At 51.5% G+C, this 27044-nt stretch overlaps 1 protein-coding gene across 1 annotated transcript in view; it reads right to left on the bottom strand.

The window, feature by feature from the left end:
* The window catches only part of LOC147668220 (neuroligin-3-like), a gene marked incomplete at its 3' end in the record, with an annotated part of 513603 nt that extends 487183 nt beyond the window's left edge, over positions 1–26420 (bottom strand). The window contains exon 1 of the mRNA XM_086948693.1: positions 26225–26420. The remainder of the gene's footprint in view (positions 1–26224) is intronic.
* Positions 26421–27044: the final 624 nt, after the last annotated feature.

Below are 27044 nucleotides of genomic sequence, written 5' to 3'. Positions count from 1 at the left end.
GTGGCATGCTTCATCATAGGGATTCCTATTGGAGGTGGCATGCTTCACCATAGGGATTCCTATCGGATGCGGCATGCTTCACCATAGGGATTCCTATCGGAGATGGCATGCTTCACCACATGGATTCATATCGGAGGTGGCGTGCTTCACCATAGGGATTCCTATCGGAGGCGGCATGCTTCACCACAGGGATTCCTATCGGAGGTGGCATGTTTCACCATAGGGATTCCTATCGGAGATGGCATGCTTCACCACAGGGATTCCTATCGGAGGCGGTATGCTTCACGGTAGGGATTCCTATCAGAGGTGGCAAGCTTCACCGAAGGGATTTCTATCAGAGGTGGCATGCTTCACCGTAGGGATTCCTATCAGAGGTGGCAAACTTCACCGAAGGGATTCCTATCAGTGGTGGCATGCTTCACCATAGGGATTCCAATTGGAGGAGACATGTTTCACCTTAGGGATTCCTATTGGAGGTGGCATGCTTCACCATAGGGATTCCTATCGGAGGCAGCATGCTTCACCTCATGGATTCCTATCGGAGGTGGCATGCTTCACCGCATCGATTCCTATCGGAGGTGGCATAGGGATTCCTATCGGAGGTGGCATGCTTCACCGCATGGATTCCTGTCGGACGTGGCATGCTTCACCGCATCTATTCCTATTGGAGGTGGCATGGTTCACCATAGGGATTCCTATCGGAGGAGGCGTGCTTCACCACAGGGATTCCTATCGGAGGCGGCATGCTTCACCATAGGGATTCCTATCGGAGATGGCATGCTTCACAATAGGGATTCCTATCGGAGGAGGCATGCTTCACCGTATGGATTCCTATTGGAGACGGCATGCTTCACCACAGGGATTCCTATCGGAGGCGGCATGCTTCACCATAGGGATTCCTATCTGAGGCGGCATGCCTCACCATAGGGATTCCTATCGGAGATGGCATGCTTCACCATAGGGATTCCTATCGGAGGAGGCGTGCTGCACCACAGGGATTCCTATCGTAGGCGGCATGCTTCACCATAGGGATTCCTATCGGAGATGGCATGCTTCACCATAGAGATTCCTATCGGAGGCGGCATGCTTCACCACAGGGATTCCTATCGGAGGCAGTATGCTTCACCGTAGGGATTCCTATCAGAGGTGGCAAGCTTCACCGAAGGGATTTCTATCAGAGGTGGCATGCTTCACCGTAGGGATTCCTATCAGAGGTGGCAAGCTTCACCGAAGGGATTCCTTTCAGAGGCGGCATGCTTCACCACAGGGATTCCTATCAGAGGAGGCAAGCTTCACCGAAGGGATTCCTATCGGAGGCGGCATGCTTCACCCTAGGAATTCCTATCGGAGGTGGCATGCTTCACCATAGGGATTCCTATCGGAGGTTGCATGCTTCACCATAGGGATTCCTATCGGAGGTGGCATGCTTCACCACAGGGATTCCTATCGGAGGTGGCATGCTTCACCATAGGGATTCCTATCGGAGGTGGCATGCTTCACCGTAGGGATTCCTATCGGAGGTGGCATGCTTCACCATATGGATTCCTAGCGGAGTTGGCATGCTTCACCATAGGGATTCCTATCGGAGGTGGCATGCTTCACCGTAGGGATTCCTATCGGAGGTGGCATGCTTCACCATATGGATTCCTATAGGAGGTGGCATGCTTCACCGAAGGGATTCTCATTGGAGGCGGTATGCTTCACCGTAGGAATTCCTATCAGAGGTGGCATACTTCACCATAGGGATTCTCATTAGAGGTGGCATCCTTCACCATAGGGATTCCCATTAGAGGTGGCATCCTTCAGCGTAGGGATTCTCATTGGAGGTGGCATGCTTCACCATAGGGATTCGTATCGGAGGCGGTATGCTTCACGGTAGGGATTCCTATCAGAGGTGGCAAGCTTCACCGAAGGGATTTCTATCAGAGGTGGCATGCTTCACCGTAGGGATTCCTGTCAGAGGTGGCAAACTTCACCGAAGGGATTCCTATCAGTGGTGGCATGCTTCACCATAGGGATTCCAATTGGAGGAGACATGTTTCACCTTAGGGATTCCTATTGGAGGTGGCATGCTTCACCATAGGGATTCCTATCAGAGGCAGCATGCTTCACCTCATGGATTCCTATCGGAGGTGGCATGCTTCACCGCATCGATTCCTATCGGAGGTGGCATAGGGATTCCTATCGGAGGTGGCATGCTTCACCGCATGGATTCCTGTCGGACGTGGCATGCTTCACCGCATCTATTCCTATTGGAGGTGGCATGGTTCACCATAGGGATTCCTATCGGAGATGGCATGCTTCACAATAGGGATTCCTATCTGAGGAGGCATGCTTCACCGTATGGATTCCTATTGGAGACGGCATGCTTCACCACAGGGATTCCTATCGGAGGCGGCATGCTTCACCATAGGGATTCCTATCTGAGGTGGCATGCTTCACCATAGGGATTCCTATCGGAGATGGCATGCTTCACCATAGGGATTCCTATCGGAGGAGGCGTGCTTCACCACAGGGATTTCTATCGTAGGCGGCATGCTTCACCATAGGGATTCCTATCGGAGATGGCATGCTTCACCATAGAGATTCCTATCGGAGGCGGCATGCTTCACCACAGGGATTCCTATCGGAGGCAGTATGCTTCACCGTAGGGATTCCTATCAGAGGTGGCAAGCTTCACCGAAGGGATTTCTAACAGAGGTGGCAAGCTTCACCGAAGGGATTCCTTTCAGAGGCGGCATGCTTCACCACAGGGATTCCTATCAGAGGAGGCAAGCTTCACCGAAGGGATTCCTATCGGAGGCGGCATGCTTCACCATAGGGATTCCTATCGAAGGTGGCATGCTTCACCATAGGGATTCCTATCGGAGGTGGCATGCTTCACCACAGGGATTCCTATTGGAGGCGGCATGCTTCACCATCGGGATTCCTATCGGAGATGGCATGCTTCACCATTGGGATTCCTATCGGAGGCGGCATCCTTCACCATAGAGATTCCTATCGGAGGAGGCATGCTTCACCACAGGGATTCCTATCGGAGGCGGTATGCTTCACCGTAGGGATTCCTATCAGAGGTGGCAAGCTTCACCGAAGGGATTCCTTTTGGAGGCGGCATGCTTCACCACAGGGATTCCTGTCAGAGGAGGCAAGCTTTACCGAAGGGACTCCTATCGGAGGCGGCATGCTTCACCATAGGGATTCCTATCGGAGGTGGCATGCTTCACAATAGGGATTCCTATCGGAGGTGGCATGCTTCACCACAGGGATTCCTATCGGAGGTGGCATGCTTCACCATAGGGATTCCTATCGGAGGTGGCATGCTTCACCGTAGGGATTCCTATCGGAGTTGGCATGCTTCACCATAGGGATTCCTATCGGAGGTGGCATGCTTCACCGTAGGGATTCCTATCGGAGGTGGCATGCTTCACCATATGGATTCCTAGCGGACTTGGCATGCTTCACCATAGGGATTCCTATCGGAGGTGGCATGCTTCACCGTAGGGATTCCTATCGGAGGTGGCATGCTTCACCATATGGATTCCTATAGGAGGTGGCATGCTTCACCGAAGGGATTCTCATTGGAGGTGGCATGCTTCACCGTAGGAATTCCTATCAGAGGTGGCCTACTTCACCATAGGGATTCTCATTAGAGGTGGCATCCTTCAGCGTAGGGATTCTCATTGGAGGTGGCATGCTTCACCATAGGGATTCCTATCGGAGGTGGCATGCTTCACCATAGGGAGTCCTATCAGAGGTGGCATGCTTCACCATAGGGAGTCCTATCAGAGGTGGCATGCTTCACCATAGGGAGTCCTATCAGAGGTGGCATGCTTCAGCGTAGGGATTCTCATTGGAGGTGGCATGTTTCACCATAAAGTTTCTCATCAGAGAATTCCTGTGTGCCTTTCTATGTCGCTGCCTACTCAGTTACTTGCCTGTCCATTTCCCAGCCTGCCCATGTCCCTTCCTGCCCATTTACCTGTCTGCCCATGTACCTGCCTGCCCATTTCTCTCTCTGCCCATGCCCCTAGCGGCCCAGTTCCCTCCGTGTTCATGTCCCTGCCTGCCCATGTACCTGCCTGCCCATTTCCCTGCCTTCCCATATCCATGCTTGCCCATGTTCATTGAATATCCTTGTCCCTGTCTTGCCAGTTCTCTGACTGCCCATGTCCCTGCCTGCCCAGATCCCTTAATGCCCATGTCCTTCCTTCCCATGCCCCTGTCTGCCCAGTTCCATGCCTTCCAAGTTCCCAGGCTCTCATGTTCCCTGCTGCCCATGTCGCTGCCTGCCTAGTTCCCTCCCTACCTGTCCATCTTCCTGCCTATCCAGGCACCTCCCTGCCCATGTCCCTGCCTGCCTATGCCCCTCGCTGGCCAGTTCCCTACCTGCCCATGTCTCTCCCTGCCCAGTTCCCTGTCTGCCCATGTCCCTGCCTGCCCATGTTCCTGCCTGTACACGTTCCTCACTGCACATGTCCCTGTCTACCCATATACCTGCCTGCCCATGCCCCTCTCTGCCCAGTTACCAACCTGCCCATGTCCCTCCCTGCCAAGTTCACTGGCTGCCTATGTCCCTGCCTTGCCATGTACCTGCCTTTCCAGTTCCCACCCTGCCCATGTCCCTCCCTGCCCAGTTCACTGCCTCCCAATGTTCTTGCCTGCCCAGTTCCCTCACTGCCCAGTTCCCTGGCTGCCCATGTCCCTCCCTGCCCAGTTCCCTGCCTCCCCATGTCCCTGCCTGCCCAGATCCCTCACTGCCCAGTTCCCTGGCTTCCCAGTTCCCTGCCTGCCCAGTTCCCTCACTGCCCAGTTCCCTGACTTCCCAGTTCCCTGCCTACCCAGTTCCTTTCCTGCCCAGTTCCCTCGCTGCCCAGTTCCCTATCTTCCCAGATCCCTGTCTGCACAGTTCCCTGCCTACCCAGTTCCTTTCCTGCCCAGTTCCCTCACTGCCCAGTTCCCTGGCGTCCCAGTTCCGTGCCTATCCAGTTCCCTGCCTACTCAGTTCCTTTTCTGCCCAGTTCCCTCACTGCCCAGTTCCCTTCCTGCCCAGTCCCCGGCCTGTCTATGCCTCAGCCTGCCCAGTTCCCTTACTGCCCAGTCCCCGGCCTGTCTATGCCTCAGCCGGCCCAGTTCCCTTCCTGCCCAGTCCCCGGCCTGTCTATGCCTCAGCCTGCCCAGTTCCCTTCCTGCCCAGTGCCCGGCCTGTCTATGCCTCAGCCTGCCCAGTTCCCTTTCTGCCCAGTCCCCGGCCTGTCTATGCCTCAGCCTGCCCGGTTCCTCGCCTGCCCAGTCCCCGGCCTGTTCATGCCTCAGCCTGTTCCTCTCCTGCCCATCTCCGCTTGACATACGAGCCTCCCATGATTTATTGATATAATTATAGATTTCCAGTGAGAGTCCCCCTCCAGGGACGCCGGGTCTCTGTTAAGCTCACACATTAAGAGAATCATTCATTAAGAATGTACAATGGCCCTGGAATCATCTGCTTGAAGGGACACAGTGGATAAGACCCCAAACCCGCCAATTACTGGCATGTGCTCAATATGACCAGCTTTGCACACATTACCGGCCCCCACAACATTCATCACAAGATCAAACATGGCTGCGCGTGAGATCACAACGGACACTATCATGCACATCTGTGACGTGCGCTGCACACGTGACACACGAGTACAGGGATTCAGAAAAGGGGGTGGTGATGGACAGAGTATCTGAATTAAGCAGAACACTCGTACCCAGTCAACAGATCAGGGCTTGATCCATCACTGTTTTTTAGCTCACTGCACCACGGGTACAGGGGGCACTTATCCTCTGCATCAGGCACGGACAGGGCATAGCCTGTGGCCACACTGTTTACGCACGGAACACCTGCTGTGACATACATCTGAGCCCTGTGTAAGCACACCTAGTGCGGCCTACATCTGTGATATATATAAACCACACCTGGCGTGACCTACATCTGTGACATATGTAAACCACATCTGGCGTGACCTACATCTGTGACATATATAAACCACATCTGGCATGACCTACTTCTGTGACATATGTAAACCACATCTGGCGTGACCTACGTCTGTGACATATGTAAACCACATCTGGCGCGGCCTACATCTGTGATATATATAAACCACACCTGGCGTGACCTACGTCTGTTACATATATAAACCACATCTGGCGTGACCTACGTCTGTGACATATGTAAATCACACCTGGCGTGACCTACGTCTGAGCCTTGTGTAAAGCACACCTGGCGTGACCTACGTTTGAGCCCTGTGTAAAGCACACCTGGCGTGACCTACGTCTGAGCCCTCTGTAAACCACACCTGGCGTGACCTACGTCTGTGACATATATAAACCACATCTGGCGTGACCTACGTCTGTGACATATGTAAACCACATCTGGCGTGACCTATGTCTGAGCCCTGTGTAAACCACACCAAGCGTGATCTGCGTCTGAGCCCTGTGTAAACCACACCTGGCGTGACCTACGTCTGAGCCCTGTGTTAAGCACACCTGGCGTGACCTACGTCTGTGACATATGTAAACCACACCTGGGGTGACCTACGTCTAAGCCCTGTGTAAAGCACACCTGGTGTGACCTACGTCTGAGCCCTGTGTAAAGCACACCTGGCGTGACCTACGTCTGTGACATATGTAAACCACACCTGGGGTGACCTACGTCTGAGCCCTGTGTAAAGCACACCTGGGGTGACCTACGTCTGAGTCCTGTGTAAAGCACACCTGGCGTGACCTAGATCTGAGCCCTGTGTAAACCACACCTGTTGTGACCTACGTCTGTGACATATGTAAACCACATCTGCGTGACCTACGTCTGTGACATATGTAAACCACATCTGGTGTGATCTACGTCTGTGACATATGTAAACCACACCTGGCGTGACCTACGTCTGAGCCCTGTGTAAAGCACACCTGGCGTGCCCTACATCTGTGACATATGTAAACCACATCTGGCGTGACCTACGTCTGTGACATATGTAAACCACACCTGGCGTGACCTACGTCTGAGCCCTGTGTAAAGCACACCTGGCATGACCTACGTCTGAGCCCTCTGTAAAGCACACCTGGAATGACGGACGTATGTCGTTACAACACGTGGTATTACCACGCGTACCGTTACAACGCAGGTTTTACAACGCAAGTCGTTACAACGACTTGCGTTGGGGGGCGCTGGATAGTGGAATAATTTAATTTACTATTCCAACTCCAGTCCCCGTGGATAGCAGGGAAGGTGTTGGATAGGAAATTAAACTATTCCCTTTCCTACAGCGCCCTCCAGCGCAAGTCGTTGTAACCTGCGTGGTAACGGTACCGCGTTGTAATAGATTTGTGGTAAAGGATGTTCCCCGGTATGACCTACGTCTGAGCCCTGTGTAAAGCACACCTGGCGTGACCTACGTCTGTGACATATGTAAACCACACCTGGGGTGACCTACGTCTAAGCCCTGTGTAAAGCACACCTGGCGTGACCTACGTCTGAGCCCTGTGTAAAGCACACCTGGCGTGACCTACGTCTGTGACATATGTAAACCACACCTGGGGTGACCTACGTCTGAGCCCTGTGTAAAGCACACCTGGGGTGACCTACGTCTGAGCCCTGTGTAAAGCACACCTGGCGTGACCTAGGTCTGAGCCCTGTGTAAACCACACCTGTCGTGACCTACGTCTGTGACATATGTAAACCACATCTGCGTGACCTACGTCTGTGACATATGTAAACCACATCTGGTGTGACCTACGTCTGTGACATATGTAAACCACACCTGGCGTGACCTACGTCTGAGCCCTGTGTAAAGCAAACCTGGCGTGCCCTACATCTGTGACATATGTAAACCACATCTGGCGTGACCTACGTCTGTGACATATGTAAACCACACCTGGCGTGACCTACGTCTGAGCCCTGTGTAAAGCACACCTGGAATGACGGACGTATGTCGTTACAACACGTGGTATTACCACGCGTACCGTAACAACGCAGGTTTTACAACGCAAGTCGTTACAACGACTTGCGTTGGGGGGCGCTGGATAGTGGAATAATTTAATTTACTATTCCAACTCCAGTCCCCGTGGATAGCAGGGAAGGTGTTGGATAGTAAATTAAACTATTCCCTTTCCTACAGCGCCCTCCAGCGCAAGTCGTTGTAACCTGCGTGGGAACGGTACCACGTTGTAAAAGATTTGTGGTAAAGGATGTTCCCCGGTATGACCTACGTCTGAGCCCTGTGTAAAGCACACCTGGCGTGACCTACGTCTGTGACATATGTAAACCACACCTGGGGTGACCTACGTCTAAGCCCTGTGTAAAGCACACCTGGGGTGACCTACGTCTGAGCCCTGTGTAAAGCACACCTGGGGTGACCTACGTCTGAGCCCTGTGTAAAGCACACCTGGCGTGACCTAGGTCTGAGCCCTGTGTAAACCACACCTGTCGTGACCTACGTCTGTGACATATGTAAACCACATCTGCATGACCTACGTCTGTGACATATGTAAACCACATCTGGTGTGACCTACGTCTGTGACATATGTAAACCACACCTGGCGTGACCTACGTCTGAGCCCTGTGTAAAGCACACCTGGCGTGCCCTACATCTGTGACATATGTAAACCACACCTGGCGTGACCTACGTCTGAGCCCTGTGTAAAGCACACCTGGCATGACCTACGTCTGAGCCCTGTGTAAAGCACACCTGGAATGATGGACGTATGTCGTTACAACACGTGGTATTACCACGCGTACCGTTACAACGCAGGTTTTACAACGCAAGTCGTTACAACGACTTGCGTTGGGGGGCGCTGGATAGTGGAATAATTTAATTTACTATTCCAACTCCAGTCCCCGTGGATAGCAGGGAAGGTGTTGGATAGTAAATTAAACTATTCCCTTTCCTACAGCGCCCTCCAGCGCAAGTCGTTGTAACCTGCGTGGTAACGGTACCGCGTTGTAAAAGATTTGTGGTAAAGGATGTTCCCCGGTATGACCTACGTCTGAGCCCTGTGTAAAGCACACCTGGCGTGACCTACATCTGTGACATATGTAAACCACACCTGGCGTGACCTACGTCTGTGGCGCGTTTAAAGCACACCTGGCATGACCTATGTCTGTGACATGTGTAAAACACACCTGGTGTGACCTACATCTGTGCGCAGTGTGTAGCCCAAGTGGTGCGACCTATGTCTGTGACGTGTGTAAAGCACACTTGGTGTGACTTACATCTGTGTCCTATGTGTAGGAAGAGTTGTGTGACCTATGTCTGAGCCATGTGTAAAGCACAGCTAGCATGGCCTACATCTGAGACATATGTAAACCACATCTGGCGTGACCTATGTCTGTGACATATGTAAAGCCCACCTGGCGTGACCTACGTCTGTGACATATATAAAGCACACCTGGTGTGACCTACGTCTGTGACATACGTAAACCACACCTGGCGTGACATACGTCTGAGCCCTGTGTAAAGCACACCTGGCATGACCTACGTCTGAGCCCTGTGTAAAGCACACCTGGCGTGACCTACTTCTGTGACATATGTAAACCACACCTGCTGTGACCTACATCTGTGCGCTGTGTGTAGCCCAAGTGGTGCGAACTATGTCTGTGACATGTGTAAAGCACACCTGGTGTGACTTACATCTGTGTCCTGTGTGTAGGAAGAGTGGTGTGACCTACGTCTGTGACATATGTAAAGCACACCTGGCGTGACCTACATCTGTGACATATTTAAAGCAAACCTGGCGTGACCTACGTCTGTGACATATGTAAACCACACATGCTTTGACGTACGTCTGAGCCCTGTGTAAAGCACACCTGGCATGACCTACGTCTGAGCCCTGTGTAAAGCACACCTGGCGTGACCTACGTATGTGACATATGTAAACCACACCTGGTGTGACCTACATCTGTGCGCTGTGTGTAGCCCAAGTGGTGCGAACTATGTCTGTGACGTGTGTAAAGCACACCTGGTGTGACTTACATCTGTGTCCTGTGTGTAGGAAGAGTGGTGTGACCTACGTCTGTGACATATGTAAAGCACACCTGGCATGACCTACGTCTGTGACATATGTAAACCACACCTTGGGTGACCTACATCTGTGACATATGCAAAGCACACCTGGCATGACCTGTGTCTGTGACATATGCAAAGCACACCTGGCCTGACCTACGTCTGAGCCATGTGTAAAGCATACCTGGCGTGACCTGCATCTGTGACAAATATAAAGCACACCTGGTTTGACCTATGTATGTGACATATGTAAACCACACCTGGGGTGACCTACGTCTGGGACATATGCAAAGCACACCTGGCATGACCTACGACTTTGACATATGTAAACCACACCTGAGTTGACCTAAGTCTGTGACATATGTAAAAGCACACTACTGGTGTGACTACGTCTGATGTATGTAAACCGCACCTGGCGTGACTTACATCTGTGTCCTGTGCGTAGCACAAGTGGCGCGACCTATGTCTGTGACATATGTAAAGCACACCTGGTGTGACCTACATCTATGACGTGTGTAAAGCACACCTGATGTGACTTACGTCTGTGCCGTGTGTAGTATGAGTGGTACGACCTACGTCTGTGACGTGTGTAAAGCACACCTGGCATGACCTATGTCTGTGACGTGTGTTAAGCACATCTGGTGTGACTTATGTCTGTGCGCTGTGTGTAGCCCAAGTGGTACGACCTATGTCTGTGATGTGTGTAAAGCACACCTTGTGTGACTTACATCTGTGTCCTGGGTGTAGGAAGAGTGGTGTGACCTAGGTTTGGGACGTGTGTAAAGCACACCTGGCATGACCTACGTCTGGGACATGTGTAAAGCACACCTGGCATGACCTACGTCTGGGACATGTGTAAAGCACACCTGGTGTGACCTACGCCTGGGACATGTGTAAAGCACACCTGGCATGACCTACGTCTGGGACATGTGTAAAGCACACCTGGTGTGACCTACGTCTGGGACATGTGTAAAGCACACCTGGCATGACCAACGTCTGTGATGTGTGTAAAGCACACCTGGCGTGACTTATGTCTGTGCGCTGTGTGTAGCACAAGTGGTGCGACCTATGTCTGAGACGTATGTAAAGCACACCTGGCGTGACTTACATCTGTGGGTGCGACCTACGTCTTTGCCCTGTGTGAAGCACACCTGGTGGAGCTTAGCCTGTGCCCTGCGTGATTCATACATCTGGTGTGGCCTACATCTGTGTTCTGTGTGTATGGCACACATTGTGGTGTGACCTGGGTATGTGCCTGTCTGTAGAGCACACCTGCAGTGGACTATGACTGTGCCTTGTGTTTATAGCATACCTGGTGTACCCTACATCTCTGCCCCATGTGTAGCCATGGTCTACGCGTATTAAACACAATGTGTGAATTGCATCATGCAATGTGTGTACTGCACGATTTTTATGACCTCTGGCCATGCGCTATTTTTACTGAGCACATGTTATTACCTCTGGCCATGCCCTGTGTGCACCAAGCACATGGTATGATTTGTGTCATGCACTGTGTGTACTACACACATTTTTTTTACCTCTGGCCATGCTCTGCGTGCACCAAGTACATGGTATGATCTGTGTCATGCAACATGCATACTGCATACATTTTATGACCTATGGCCATGCTCTTTGTGCACTGAGCACATGGTATGATTCATGTCATTGCCTGTGTGCACTGCACACATTTTATGACCTACGGCCACACTGTGTGTGTATTGATCACATGGTATGATACGCGTCATGCACCGTGTGTACTGGATACATTGTATGACCTGTGGTCATGCTCTGTATGTACTGAGGATATGGTATGATCCACATCATGTACTGTGTGTACTGCAGATATTTTATGGCCTATTGCTATGCTGTGTGTGTTCCGCATACATGCATTGTGTGTACTGCATACATTTAATGACCTCTGGCTGTGCTCTCTGTGTACTGAGCACATGGTATGATTCGTGTCATACACTGTGTGTACTGCTCACATTTAATGACCTCTGACCGAGCTCAGCGTGTACTGAGCACATGGTATGATCCGCGTCATACACTGTGTGTACTACACACATTTTTTTACCTCTGGCCATGCTCTGCGTGCACCAAGTACATGGTATGATCTGTGTCATGCAACATGCATACTGCATACATTTTATGACCTATGGCCATGCTCTTTATGCACTGAGCACATGGTATGATTCATGTCATTGCCTGTGTGCACTGCACACATTTTATGACCTACGGCCACGCTGTGTGTGTATTGATCACATGGTATGATACGCGTCATGCACCGTGTGTACTGGATACATTGTATGACCTCTGGTCATGCTCTGTATGTACTGAGTATATGGTATGATCCACATCCTGTACTGTGTGTACTGCAGATATTTTATGGCCTATTGCTATGCTGTGTGTGTTCCGCATACATGCATTGTCTGTACTGCATACATTTAATGACCTCTGGCTGTGCTCTCTGTGTACTGAGCACATGGTATGATCCGCGTCATACACTGTGTGTACTGCACACATTTAATGACCTCTGACAGAGCTCAGCGTGTACTGAGCACATGGTATGATCCGCGTCATGCACCGTGTGTACTGGATGCATTGTATGACCTCTGGCCATGCTATGTATGTACTGAGCACATGGTATGATCCGCGTCATACACTGTGTACTGCACACATTTAATGACCTCTGACCGAGCTCAGCGTGTACTGAGCACATGGTATGATCTGCGTCATGCACCGTGTTTACTGCACATATTTTATGCACTTCAGCCATTCTTGAAGTTTTCCACAAATGGTTTGGCCTGCCACTATATGCGTTTATATCACACGCGGAATGACCTGCAGCCGCTCCTGCCTGTAAATGCTACATATAGAGCATGGTCTGTCTGCCATTTTAAAATCAACATATAACATTTAGGGCCCCATTCACAAAAGTGATGTGAGAAAAAATCCTAACTTTATGACTTTTGGTATTCACAAAAGGCATTTAGGAGTAGTAAAGCTAGGACTCCTACCTTTACTACTTCTAAATGCCTTCTGTGAATACCGAAAGTAGTAAAGTTAGGATTTTTCTCAGTTTAGGAGTAGTAAAGCTAGGAATCCTAACTTTAGGACTCCTAAATGCCTTTTGTGAATACCAAAAGTCGGAAATTTAGGATTTGGTCTCAGATTACTTTTATGAATCAGGCTCTTAGAGATCAAGACATATTTCCATATTATTGTCTTCATAGATGATGTCATCAGTGATGTTAATTATCCTATCAACGGCAATAGCGTGTCTGCAGATGGTGTTTTAAAAGGAGCTTTGCATGGTTTAAACAATAACCTCGGGCCTGTATACGCGGCTTCTACTGTGGCCATTGAGGTTTGTGTGCATGGCTACACCTCTTACCATAGGAGGCAGTGTACGGGCCTACACCTGTGGCCATGGGGTCCTGTGTATGTGGGTACACCTGTTACCATGGGAGCCTGTTTACATAGCTACACCTATGGCCGTGGGGGCCAATGTACACTGCTTCACCAGTGGCCAGTGAGGTCTGTGTGCGCTGCTTCACCTGTGACCATGGGGGCCTGCTTTGGCAGCTATGCCTGTGGCCATGGAGGTCTGCGTACGCTGCTTCACCTGTGACCATGGAGGCTTGCGTTGGCAGCTATGCCTGTGGCCATGGAGGCCTCTCTATGCGGCTTCACCTGTGACCATGGGTCCAGTGTAAGCTGCTTCACCTGTGAGATTGGGAACCTCTGTTGGCAGCTACACTTGTGGCCATGAAGGCCTTTGTATGCGGCTACACCTGTGGCCATGAAGGCCTGTGTACCCTGCTTCACCTGTGGCCTTGTAGGGCTGTGTACCCTGCTTCACCTGTGGCCATGAAGGCATGTGCACCCTGCTTCACCTGTGGCCATGAAGGCCTGTGTACGCGGCACCCCAGCAGCCAAGGGGTCCTGTGTACGCAGCTACACCTGTGACCGTGGGGGTCTGCGTATGCGGTTACACCTGTGGCCATGGGGGCCTGTGTACATGGTCTAACCTGTGACTATGGGGGCCTGTGTACATGGCTACCCCTGTGGCCAAGGGGTCCTGTGTACGCAGCTTCACTTGTGATCATGCAGTTCTGTGTACGCGGTTACACCAGTGGCCATGGGGGCCTGTGTACATGGCCTAACCTGTGGCTATGTGGGCCTGTGTATGTGGCTACCCCAGTGTCCAAGGGTCCTGTGTGCGCGGCTGCACCTGTGGCCATGGGGTTCTTCAGCTTTGGCCATGCTCTGGGTGTAGGGCAGAGACCTGTACATTGTGTCCCTTTTGGGTTCAGTGGCTCGCGGGCGCTGTTAGCTGTGCATGTTGTGATCAGCACACAGACTGCAGGTTCTTGCCTGTGTGCAGTGCTCTCACTAGAAGGCTGATGGGGAGAGGAGTTGGCATAACGGCTAGCGCAGTCGACCTCGAATCTGGGGAACCGGGTTTGAGTCTCGGCAACGCCGCTGAACATCCTGTGATTCTGGGCAAATCACTTTATCTCGTCGTGTCTAACAAAAAAATGAATGTGTCCTCATGTAATGCAACTGGTGCTATGTAAAGCGCTCTGATACCCGATTTATTTGCTCGAACAATATTCCTGGAAAGTTTGGCTACTATTGGCAAGAGGTCAGCGCCATAAATCATCATTCAATCAAAGCTGCCTTACTTCCCCTCTTGGACCCTTACTCACCCAACCAGCCTGGCACCAATAAAGCATTCCATTCCACGCTCCCTCGCCTTCAGCTCATTTTCACTCTGCCATGGGTGACAACAGGGTAAGACTGGCCGCAGCGAGCACTGGGATTCCCCCAGTGGGGCTGTTTTTTGCCCGCAGGTGCTAGTTCTGTCACTGGGGGCAGGTTTTGCAGCAGGGCTGTAATATTGGCCTCCTGTAGGAAAAGAGAGAGTGGTGTTTCTCGCTGTAAGACCCCCCCCCCCTCCCCCCTCTCATGGCCGCTAGAGCAGGGGTCTCCAAACCGGTTCTGGAGGGCCGGAGCCATGCCAGATTTTTAAAATAACTACATGTATCTCAATGGGGATATCCCAAAAATCTGGCATGGATCCGGCCCTCCAGGACCGATTTGGAGACCCCTGCGTTAGAGCATCAACCTGCCAGGGCTGGTTGCTGTTCCCAGTCCGGCCCTGGGTGGCACCCGCCCAGCCTGAGCCCCTGAGCATGGGTGTCTGTCTCAGTCTCACCTTTTCCGCTCTTTTTTCACGCCCATATCCCTGAATACAAGATGGCAACTTCAGCTGCCATGTTAACCTTGTTTGTCGGTTTGAATTAATACAGCCTTATAGCCCGCTGACGAGGGCTATATCAGCTATTAATCAAAGGTATAGCCCTGAGCCACAGGCGGGGCCTAGCCCAAGGGTGAGGGCCTTTAACAACCAGTATACCCCAAGGAAGAAAGGCTATAAGGCTATTAGAACATTCCACCCACTGAGAGTAGAACGTTCTAGAGTCAGAAAGCAAAGACACACCGTGGAACGTTGGAGCAGAAGGCCTTTTTCAGCCAATATTGGCCCTGAAATACTTTGTTGCCTCCAATGGAGCCGTCTCCACTCCAAAGTTCTAAAAGTATTCAGAGACAAGCTCTGATCTCCTTTTTAAGCAACTTCTCAAAAGCCAATGAAAAGGTTTTGTACTGGAGCGGGCCGAATGGATGCTAAATTTACATGTGCACCATTTTTTGCACTACATACCCCAACAGCACATTCTGCGAGGGACGCTTCACTTCAGTGGTACATTAATGTCATGTGGTAAGCTCCGCCCACTTGTCCAGTCTTCGGCAAATGACTTTCTTTGCTGGAAAGCTTTGTGCACATGTGTTTAGAATACCAAACTTAGAAGCCCTAGAGGGGTGTTATGAATACGTCAAAACTTAACCATAACTACACAGTAGAGGTGGGAAAGCCAACAAATCAACGGGGAGAGCCGAGCCCGGGCCAAGACAAGGTCGGCTCCGGCTCTCAGAGGCCATGCAAAATCCGAGCCCTGAAAATATATGGCACGCAATCATGCAAACAACATTATTTTGCAATATGATAATGCAGACTTATAGATGGCTGCAGAGGCCTATACCAGTTGTTTAAGGCCCTGAACCCTAGTTGCAGAGGGCAAATAATTAGGGTAAAGAAAGACCTTTAACAACAGGTATAGCTTGAGACAGAAGGGCTAAAAGGGTATTAGAAATTCCGCCCACTTAGGGTAGAATTTTTTTAATTCAAGAGGCAGAACTGGAAAGACAAACATTGGAATGTTTGATCAGAAGGCCCATACAGGCCATTAGCAGCGCTGCACCATTGTCTTCAATGGAACTCTCAACATTCCAATGTTCTAAACAATGTAACAATGTAGCGGGCTCTATCAGCCATTAAAGGCCTGCTTCAGCACTAAAAGCCCGAGCATTGTCTTCAATGAAGCTCTCACCATTCCAATGTTCTAAACGACGTAGTGGGCTCTATCAGCCATTAAAGGCCTGCTTCAGCACTAAAAGCCCGAGCATTGTCTTCAATGAAGCTCTCAACATTCCAATGTTCTAAATGATGTAGCGGGCTCTCCCAGCCATTAAAGACCTGCTACGGCGTTAAAGGCACAAGCATTGTCTTCAATGGAGCTCTCAACATTCCAATGTTCTAAACGACGTAGCGGGGTCTACCAGCCATTAAAGGCCTGCTGCAGCGTTAAAGGCGCGAGCATTGTCTTCAATGGAGCTGTCAACATTCCAATGTTCTAAACAACGTAGCGGGCTCTCCCAGCCATGAAAGGCCCGCACTAGTGTTGAAGGCCTTAGCATTGTCTTCAATCAAGCTCTCACCATTCCAATGTTCTAAACGACGTAGTGGGCTCTACCAGCCATTAAAGGCCCGCTCTAGTATTGCAGGCCTTAGCAATGTCTTCAATGGAGCTCTCAACATTCCAATGTTCTAAATGATGTAGCGGGCTCTCCCAGCCATTAAAGGCCTGCTACGGCGTTAAAGGCGCAAGCATTGTCTTCAATGGAGCTCTCAACATTCCAATGTTCTAAACGACGTAGCGGGCTCTACCAGCCATTAAAGGCCTGCAGCAGCGTTAAAGGCCCGAGCATTGTCTTCAATGGAGCTGTCAACATTCTAATGTTCTAAACAACGTAGCGGGCTCTCCCAGCCATGAAAGGCCCGCACTAGTGTTGAAGGCCTTAGCATTGTCTTCAATCGAGCTCTCACCATTCCAATGTTCTAAACGACGTAGCGGGCTCTACCAGCCATTAAAGGCCTGCTCTAGTATTGCAGGCCTTAGCAATGTCTTCAATGGAACTCTCAACATTCCAATGTTCTAAACAACGTAGCGGGCTCTCCCAGCCATTAAAGGCTCGCTCTAGTGTTAAAAGCCCAAGAATTTCCTTCAATGGAGTTCTCAACATTCCAATGTTCTAATGTGTCTTCAAAAATCAAAAAATGGTTCTTTAACACACTGAGCATTTCTTATTATCATATCCGACTCTATCACTGCACAGTGAAGTATTTATTAAAAGTGAGAGTTTTTAAAGATGAACTGAGGAACATTCCTGCCTCCACCCTGTGTGTGGGTTGCAGTGTGTCTGCACACACGAACACATGTCACTTCTGACCTCAGCGGCAGGGCCTGGCAGCAGATATGTATGTGGGCTGCAGTATGTCTGCACACACGAACACACGTCACTTCTGACCTCAGCGGCCGGGCCTGGCAGCAGACATGGATGTGGGCTGCAGTGTATCTGCACACACGAACACACGTCACTTCTGACCTCAGCGGCAGGGCCTGGCAGCAGATATGTATGTGGGCTGCAGGGTGTCTGAACACACGAACACACGTCACTTCTGACCTCAGCAGCAGGGCCTGGCAGCCGACATGTATGTGGGCTGCAGTGGTCTGCACACACAAACACACATCACTTCTGACCTCAGCGGCAGGGCCTGGCAGCAGTCATGTATGTGGGCTGCAGTGTGTCTGCACACACAAACACACGTCACTTCTGACCTCAGCGGCAGGGCCTGGCAGCAGTCATGTATGTGGGCTGCAGTGTGTCTGTACACACAAACACACGTCACTTCTGACCTCAGCGGCAGGGCCTGGCAGCAGACATGTATGTGGGCTGTAGTGTGCCTGCACACACTTCACTTTTGACCGCAGCGGCAGGGTCTGGCAGCAGACATGTATGTGGGCTGCAATGTGTCTGCACACACTTCACTTTTGACCGCAGCGGCAGGGTCTGGCAGCAGACATGTATGTGGGCTGCAATGTGTCTGCACACGCAGGCATGGTATTGTTAATATCAGTCACTTGGCCTCGCAGCAGGCATGTAGGCAGGCTGTAGCATGTTCGAATAAACTGATACATGAAGCTTCTGAACTCAATAGCATGACCAGATTGCAGCCATGCAGTTAAACTGCAAGGTGACTTCACACACGCACACGTCACTTCTGATCTCTGTGGCATGATCTGACAGCAGACGTATGTAGCTGCAATGTGTTTGCATATGCAGACACGGTATTGTTAATATCAGTACATAGCTGCCAAGGTTTCAGATTGCTTATGTGTGACATTTTCATACTTTCACTGTAATTATGAGTGACATTCAACAATTATGAGTGACACTTTCTCGCAATCAAAAATCAAGCAGTAAAGACAAGGAAAACGTGAATTTCAGAAATGACACATTTGAGGAACAAAAAACTCTAAAACTATCTTACAACTTCTTCAACGCACCTGAAATAGAGGCCACCAAGCGCTGTCTCCTGCACCACTGAATTTACATGTATGTTTGTTGCAGTTACAATAGAGCCTCGCAGCAGGCATGCAGACAGGCTGTAGCATGTTTGAATAAACTGACACATGACGACACATGAAGCTCCTGACCTAAATTCCATGACCAGATTGCAGCCATGCAGGTAACTGCAAGGTGACTTCACACACGCACACACGTCACTTCTGACCTCAGTGGCATGATCTGAGAGCATCACAGCAGACATGTATGAAAGCTGCATGCTCGTGCACACACACACAGGGCTGCGGACCTCAAGGACAAGACCTCCCAGTACATATGTAAGCGTGTCGAAGTCTGTTTGCGCATGCCCACGTGAGAAGCAAGACCTCACATGCAGCCACGCTGGAATGTGTTTTTACATGTGCATGAGGTTAGTGTCTTAGTGGCATGTCTTCACTACAGACATCTGGGCATGCTGTGGTGTGTCTGCACACGCAGGCCACCTTTTAAAAATGTTTGAAGAAGCTACATTGAACTGACGTCAGCAAAAGGTACATCATTATACACAGGGCTAGCAGGTAAGTCACCAGGATGTATGTAACTGCAAGTATACCTTTAGCAGTAATAACACATACAAAAGCAATATATAACGACACACCAATAGAACGTTGGAACTATAGCAAAGAGGAGCTGAAGGAAATCGCAGTTTACGTAGGGCAGAGAGAACAGAGAAAGAAAAAGAAGGGATAAGGGGAGAGATTAAAAGGAAAGAATAAAAGAAGAGAAAAAAGAAAGAATAAGGGAAGAAAAAAAGAAGAAACAATCGAAGAAACTAAAAATAAAAAGTAAGGGAAGAGAAGAAAGTAGGGATAAGGGAAGAGATTAAAATAAAGACTAAGGGAAGAGAGTGCATGCCACCTTTGACCTCGGTGGCATGACCTGACAGCAGACATATGTGCACGCTGCACCTGCACATGGAAGCGCGGACTCCAGCAACAGGCCCATGTTTAGAACATGCCTACGTGGACTGCATGCATGCGCCCCTGACCTCAGGCACTCTGCCCATCGGCGGCATGCCCTCCATCCTCAGACCCCCCCCCCCCCCCAGCTGTCCTTCCACTTGATGGTAGAACCACGACGAGGCTCTGTGGCAGGCTACAGGGGACATGAGAAGGATGAAACACACAGTAGGCCACGTGCTTCCTTTGTGTGGGGTGCACGCGTACAACCACGGATGCAAGGGCACATACACACGAGAGCAATGCGAGCCAGCCTCTCAAGGCACAAGAGCACATGAACCAGGAGTCAACAACCACTAGCAAAGCCAAAAGGCATTTCCCTGGCAAGCTGGGAAGTTACAGGTTTATATTGCAAACATATGACACAAAAAGGGGGGGGATACACCATGCATCTGCCTAAACGCCTAAATGGGGCAGTCGAGTGTTAGGAATAAAATCTTAACATTTAAAAGAAGTACCATTGCATACACACAGCTTAATTTGTAAAATATTAAGTGCAGGTGCTCAAATTTTTGGGGAGGCCACACCCACTTCATCAGCTCCGCCCACGTCCACCTCTGGCTCCACCCACTTACTCTATTGTCCCCACCCACATCTCCTTAATGCACCCTCTCACATGCATTTCTACATGCAGCTCTTGGTGACAGGTAGACGTAGTGGTTCAATATCATATATTAGCACTTTAACTTATAGACTGCAAGTAATAAAAGGATCTCTCCCACAAAAGCTGTATCCCACTGAACTATTTGTTACACGCGCATTGTGATCCGCATGGTGCACGTGCTTTGAAACATGAACCCTCTGCGCTACCTTATGATGAGTCAAAGGTAAACTTCCACCAGACAAGGCTCGATTCTCTGTCCATCTGCGTCATTCATCACCAGTTCTATTGACATTTTTATTTTTGCCAGAAAATTGCCGGAGGCACGGAGCCCTGCAGCAGGTGCCTTTAACTCCATCATATATTTGAGAAAATAGCCCCCTCCCCCCCAAGCCCACCCCACCTGCCCCCACTGTCAATGCCAGTGCTGGGGCGACGGCCACTCCGCCCTACAGCTGAGAGCTGACCCTGTGCCGGCAGGTGTGGGGGGCCTGGTGCAAATATTCCCTGAGCCAGGCGCACACCACGTGGAGAAAAAGACACATCTAAGTTATTTCTGGACAGACGGGATTCCGAACCTGCCACGGTTCTCTGGCTCATCGCAGATACAAATTGCAGATTCCAGATATTTTCATAAGATCCAGGGATACCGTAACAAAACGAAGGGGAACGTAACAGCCAAACTCCGTCGTAGTTTACTACCACCTTCTGTGCAGCCATGTGACGGTCTCGCGGGTCCTTCACGGCATGGCCACTCCCACCACTGAATGAAACCGCTTCCTAAAACTTGACCAAGGGTGCCTCGCTGCCTCTAATTACATTTCAGATGGTATTGGGGTGGTGGTACATAAAATTGTGGGTCGTCAGGGCATATGAGTTTTCTAGCAAAAAACTTACAGAAATAGTTTGCTTTAATGCATATCACAGAAAATTCTTACTGACGCAAAGAAAAGGTACTTTTGGCTTTGATCTTAGGAAATTGTTTACACACACACGGATGGCTACAAGTAAAACGAATAAAGAACGGAAAGTAAAACGCATTGGCAAAAAAAAAGTGTTGACCCCAGCCCTGGGACTGAAGTAACTTCTGATTAGACCGCTGTGCACCTGTGGTCGGACACACTGCAGTCGTTGCAAGAGAGCCTTCACACGTCACAGTGTAACGTGCCATATAATCAGGGCCGGCTCTAGGCATGTGCAAGCTGTGCACCTGCACAGGGCCACCAAACCCCAGGGGCCACCACGCCAATATATATCCTTAATGTATTAATCCTCTGAGGATGAATACATATTTGCGTGGAGGCCCCTGGCAGGGATTTGGCGGCCTCTGGCTCTGTTCCACTTCTAAACTCCCTTTCCCCCTCCCCTTTTTACTGGCCTGCGCGCTCCGCCCCGGCCGGACCCCCTCTTCCGGGCCCCCTACCTACGCTCCCTGCCCAGGGCAACCATGAGCCTAGAGCCGGCCCTGATATAATTGACTTTTAATCGCGTCACATGCCACATAACTGGCTTCTGTTGTGCCGCATAAATGAGTTATGGCTGGGACATACCCCAGCCCCCCATTAGCACAACATTTCGCGAGGCTTGATCGGGAAGAGGCGACGCTCGACTTCTGGCACACTATCAGGAACTGTTCACATCAACCGGCCTTGGGACAGGCGGACGCGCATCAGCCGTGCACGCGCACACGAGGCCCGCGCGGGGGTGTAAGCCCGGGCCATCTCTACTCACACCCGCGTGGGTTCGGTTCTTAGTCACTCACTCCTATGCGCTTTCGGCCCCACGTACAGTTACCCGCACTGGAAGCTCATAGCGCACTGAAAAGTGTGTTTTTATATCGGCGCTAATGGTTTAAAAAAAGGCGAAGCAATATCAGAAGGGAAGGGCACACCTGTGGGTGGGGGGACTGGGGCGGGGGTAGGAGAGAAGGCAGTAAATGTGGAGAGGCATCCCGGGGCCCACCTGGGCCGCTCCAACCCTGCTGCAGAGGAGGGGACACTCGGTGAATGTGGAGAGGCATCCGGGGCCCACCTGGGCCGCTCCAACCCTGCTGCAGAGGAGGGGACACTCAGTGAATGTGGAGAGGCATCCTGGGGCCCACCTGGGCCGCTCCAACCCTGCTGCAGAGGAGGGGACACTCGGTGAATGTGGAGAGGCATCCTGGGGCCCACCTGGGCCGCTCCAACCCTGCTGCAGAGGAGGGGACACTCGGTGAATGTGGAGAGGCATCCCGGGGCCCACCTGGGCCGCTCCAAGCCTGCTGCAGAGGGGGGGACACCCAGTAAATGTGGAAAGACACCCCGGGGCCCACCTGGGCCGCTCCAACCCTGCTGCAGGGTAGGGGAGAGTTGAAGACTCGCCCCTTTAAAGACAGTGGAACCGGCCACTTCTGACCCAGCAGACAGGTAGAGGGCGCCCTTCCTACTTGTTGACTGTGACCCTAGTCAGCGCTCCGCTGCCTTCTGGCTAGGTTGGCGCTATACAAATACCACGTACAAACATATCACAACATATCACAATTCCTCATTGGACCCTCTGCTCATGGGTTACAGAGTAACTTTATCAGAGTGACCCCGGTTGCATAGGTAGCTCAGTAAGTCAATGCCCTTGCTGCAGGTCACCTCCATGGGGCCTACTGTGCCCCCCATCCTGCCAGTGTTCGGGATCAGTGAATGACATTTGGGCCACATGCTTGTCGCAGGCTGTAGACCTGTGCTAGGTGACAGCACGTGCTACTGTTACTCACGGGGCCTCGGAGTCACGCCTGACATGGGTGCATCCGTGTGGTGTCCGTCTGTACGTGGGGGCGTGCCTACCTCTCAGCGGGTGAATGCCCGGAGGCTGCCAGGGCAACTGGGCGCCGAGGGATGAATGTCCGTCTCCGTGAAACTCGCTCGTCTGTGCCTTTAAAGAGGTGAATGTCTCTGTCGGGGGTGGCGGTCTGTCTCTTGTGTTTATCTATGGGTTAATGCTCTGCCTGTCTGAGGCTGGATGTCTGTCCTCAGATGGACCTCAGCATGTCTGAAGGACAGCTCAGGCAGTTGAACACTCACTGCTGACAGCTGCGGTGAATTTGAGGTATTAAGTCTGAATCCTAACAAGGCCAACTCCGACGTCAATCCTCCCATGGTCAGTAAATTAAAACAACCATCCCATTGGATGCTGATAAATCCTCTCTTACAGCACAGAGAGGTGCAAAGCCGATCTGTACTCAAGATTAATGTATTAATATCGGAGTGGGGGGTCGATTTATGTCAGTCTGGGAGTGAATGTCTGTCTGTCTGACGTGACGTATGTGCCTGCTTGCCTGTAGTAAACGGAATGTCTGTCCGCCTGAAGTCTAAGTATGTCTACGTAGGGGTGGGGGGTGTTAAGGCCTTAGAGTTATGGACGCCTGCCAGTACGGGAGATGGATGTCTGTCGGTCCGAAGTTATGCACGCCTGTCTGTCCGAGAGGTGGCTGCTTGTCTATCTGAAGTTAGGGGTATGCGCGCGTGCTTGTGAGGGGGTTGAAGATGCGCACAGAAACGTCTGCCCGTATAGGGGATTGCATTTATGTTAATTATAGGCACAGATACAGAAATTATGCAACCCTGCAGCTGCGGCGTTTTCTGCATGATTATAGCCCCCCCCCCCCCCCATTCCATATAATTCCTCACTTGCCACATAATTTATCATCATCATCAAGAAAACTTATTTATGTAAAAATACCATGAAAAGTATACTAAAAGCATATAAAAACACACATAATACACTTGCCACATAATTTATCACTTGCTCTACAATTTTCAGATTTTAGCAAAAACAAACATTCGTTTGCATCTGAAATGGATCAGAAGTTACTACAGAAGCTGCCACTGGTGCTGCCACGCACCGATGACCCTCCGCAGATAGGAACGGCTCTTCCCTCGGGTCGGGATTGCTGTACGCGGGTGTGAAGCTGACCCCACGGAAGGGAAACCTTTGCCCAGATAGTGTTCAGGAGCACAACCACGATACAATTGCGAAGCAATACTGCCACAAAACGTGCTGCAGTATGCCCCAAAATATGCCTTTCATAGCCGCATAATTTTGTCAACAACGTCACCTAACTTGGCCCTTCCCTGCCGCATAAATGACCCTGATTACTGGGGAAGGGGGGGGGGGGCTGCCTGGAGGGTGCGTTTCTGCCTCGGGTTCTACGTTTCACGCCCTGCCCAGGTGTGGGTGTCTGCCCATGGCTCGAAAGTCTGTCTGTCCAGCTAGGGGGTGAATGTGTGTCCTTGAATACCTCGCAGAGACTATCTGTCAGTCTGGGGTCAGTGACAGTCAGATATCATTCTGTCAGTGCCCTGAGTGTCTGTCTGTCTAGTGAGATTAGACGTCCGTCAGCGCCGTGACTGTCTCAGCACTGAAAGTCAGGCTGGCTGTTTGGGTGTCTGGCTGGAATAGCTGTCGGCTTGAGAGACCGGGGCCTGTCTGTCTGTCCGGGTGAATGTCTGTCGGCCTGAGGGACTGGGCCTGTCAGTCTATCCGGGTGAATGTCTGTCGGCCTGAGGGGCCGGGGCCTGTCTGTCTGTCTGGGTGAATGTCTGTCGGTCTGAAGGGTCAGTGTGTATCTGGATTAAATCTTAAATGTCCGCCTGAGGAGCCAGGTTTTTCTGAGAGTCAGTGTCCCTTTTTCTGAGTTGAATGTCCGTCTGTCTGAGGGACCAGGGTTTATCTGGAGGTCTGTATCTGCGCATCTGGACTGGATGTCTGTCTCCTCGGAGGACCTGTGCTGTCTATCTGGGTTGAATGTCTGTCTGTCTGTCTGGGGGACCAGGGTTTATCTTATTTGAATGTCTGTGTTTCTGAGGGGCTGGTGTCTGCCTGTCTGTGTTGAATCGTCTGTGTGTCTGGAAATTCAATGGCTCTCTGTCAGTCTGTCTGTCAGGTGTACATTTGCTGTCTTGGGTTGAGTGCCTGGACCTTACTAGCGGTCAGTGGGGTCTAATGTGTCTACGTCTGTAGTGAGCCCCTGTCTGTCTGTCTGTCCCTGCCTGTTGAGGAGAATGCAGCAAGGACGGGGCGATATTTATGGTACCTTCCAGCAAAGGGGGGGATAGGACGGGGGGGGGGGGGGGGGGAGAGGGGGCAGGGGTCAAAGAAAGAGCCCAGAGGGGCAGAGGGTGAAACTAAAGGGTGCGGTGGGGTGCGAGGGACGCACATAAGATGAAGAGAGAGTCAGGCAGTGAGACATACCGAAGGAGCAGGTGGGAGAGACAGTGCGAGAGAGAAGGTGGAAGGCAGGGATGAGGGGGCGGTGGCGCGAACGAGGGGGGAGAGAGCGAGCATGAGGCAGGGAGGGTGGAGAAAAATGGAGGGAACCAAGAAACACGGAGAGGGGAGGAAAGGACGGGGAGACAGCGCGCGGGAGGGGGGCATCGAAGGAGGGGGTGTAGAGCAAGCGTACGATGGGGCGAAACGATGGAAGGTGGGGGCATGAGGAAAAGGGGGGCTTACTTGAAGAGGAGAAGAGGTCGAGCCGACGTAGGATGGAGGGGAGAGAAGACGGACGGAAAGGGGGGGACGAAACGATGGGGAGAAGGGTGGGGGAGAGGAGCGAGGAGGGGCGACGCCGCGTGGCCGGGAAGGGAATAAGGGGTGCTTGGGAATGGGGTGGAGGGGGCGATGCGAAGGATGGGTGGAAGGAGCGAGAGGGTCCCCTGCCTCATGGACAGGCTGCAGCCCCAGCCTCTGCTCAGGACGCACCCCCCACCAGCCCCTGCCCCCCCTCGAGCCTGCCCCCGCACACACCTGGCCCTCACGTACCCTCTCCATCCACACGCGCACACCTGCCCTCCCCCTCTCACCTCCTCCATGGTCCAGGCTCCATCCTCCGCTCCGCTCCCGGCCCCGCAGGGGTCTGTCCTGGACCCGGGTGCTCCTCACCGCTGGCCCCCCTCTCCCTACTCCTGGACCCCGGTGCTGCCCCGATCCTGTCCGGTTCCGTGCCGCCCCGGCTCCCTTCGCTCTCCCCGCGCTCCCCGCAGCATCCCCCGCGCACTGCCCGGGATTCCAGCTCTGGGAGGACCAGAGAACAAGCACAAGCGCTGTCAGGAGGCGGCCAGACAGGGAAAAACAACCCAAAGCAAGCCCAGCCCACACAAGGAAAACAGGGCTACTAAAGTCAGGAGGAAAATCAGGGCTACTAAAGCCACGAGGAAAAACAGGGCTACTAAAGCCAGGAGGAAAAACAGGACTACTAAAGCAAGGAGGAAAAACAGGGCTACTAAAGCCAGGAGGAGAAACAGGGCTACTAAAGTCAGGAGGAAAAACAGGGCTACTAAAGCCAGGAGGAAAAACAGGACTACTAAACGCAGGAGGAAAAACAGGGCTACTAAAGCCACAAGGCAAAACAGGGCTACTAAAGCCAGGAGGAAAAACAGGGCTACTAAAGCCATAAGGAAAAACAGGACTACTAAAGCCAGGAGGAAAAACAGGGCTACTAAAGCCAGGAGGAAAAACAGGGCTACTAAAGCCACAAGGAAAAACAGGGCTAGTAAAGCCACAAGGAAAAACAGGGCTTCTAAAGCAACAAGGCAAAACAGGGCTACTAAAGCCACAAGGCAAAACAGGGCTACTAAAGCCATAAGGAAAAACAGGGCTACTAAAGCCACGAAGAAAAACAGG

Source organism: Lissotriton vulgaris, unplaced genomic scaffold (assembly GCF_964263255.1).
Source record: "Lissotriton vulgaris unplaced genomic scaffold, aLisVul1.2 SCAFFOLD_341, whole genome shotgun sequence".
NCBI classification, from domain to species: Eukaryota; Metazoa; Chordata; class Amphibia; order Caudata; family Salamandridae; genus Lissotriton; species Lissotriton vulgaris.
This window is presented reverse-complemented; position numbering and strand designations above follow the sequence as displayed.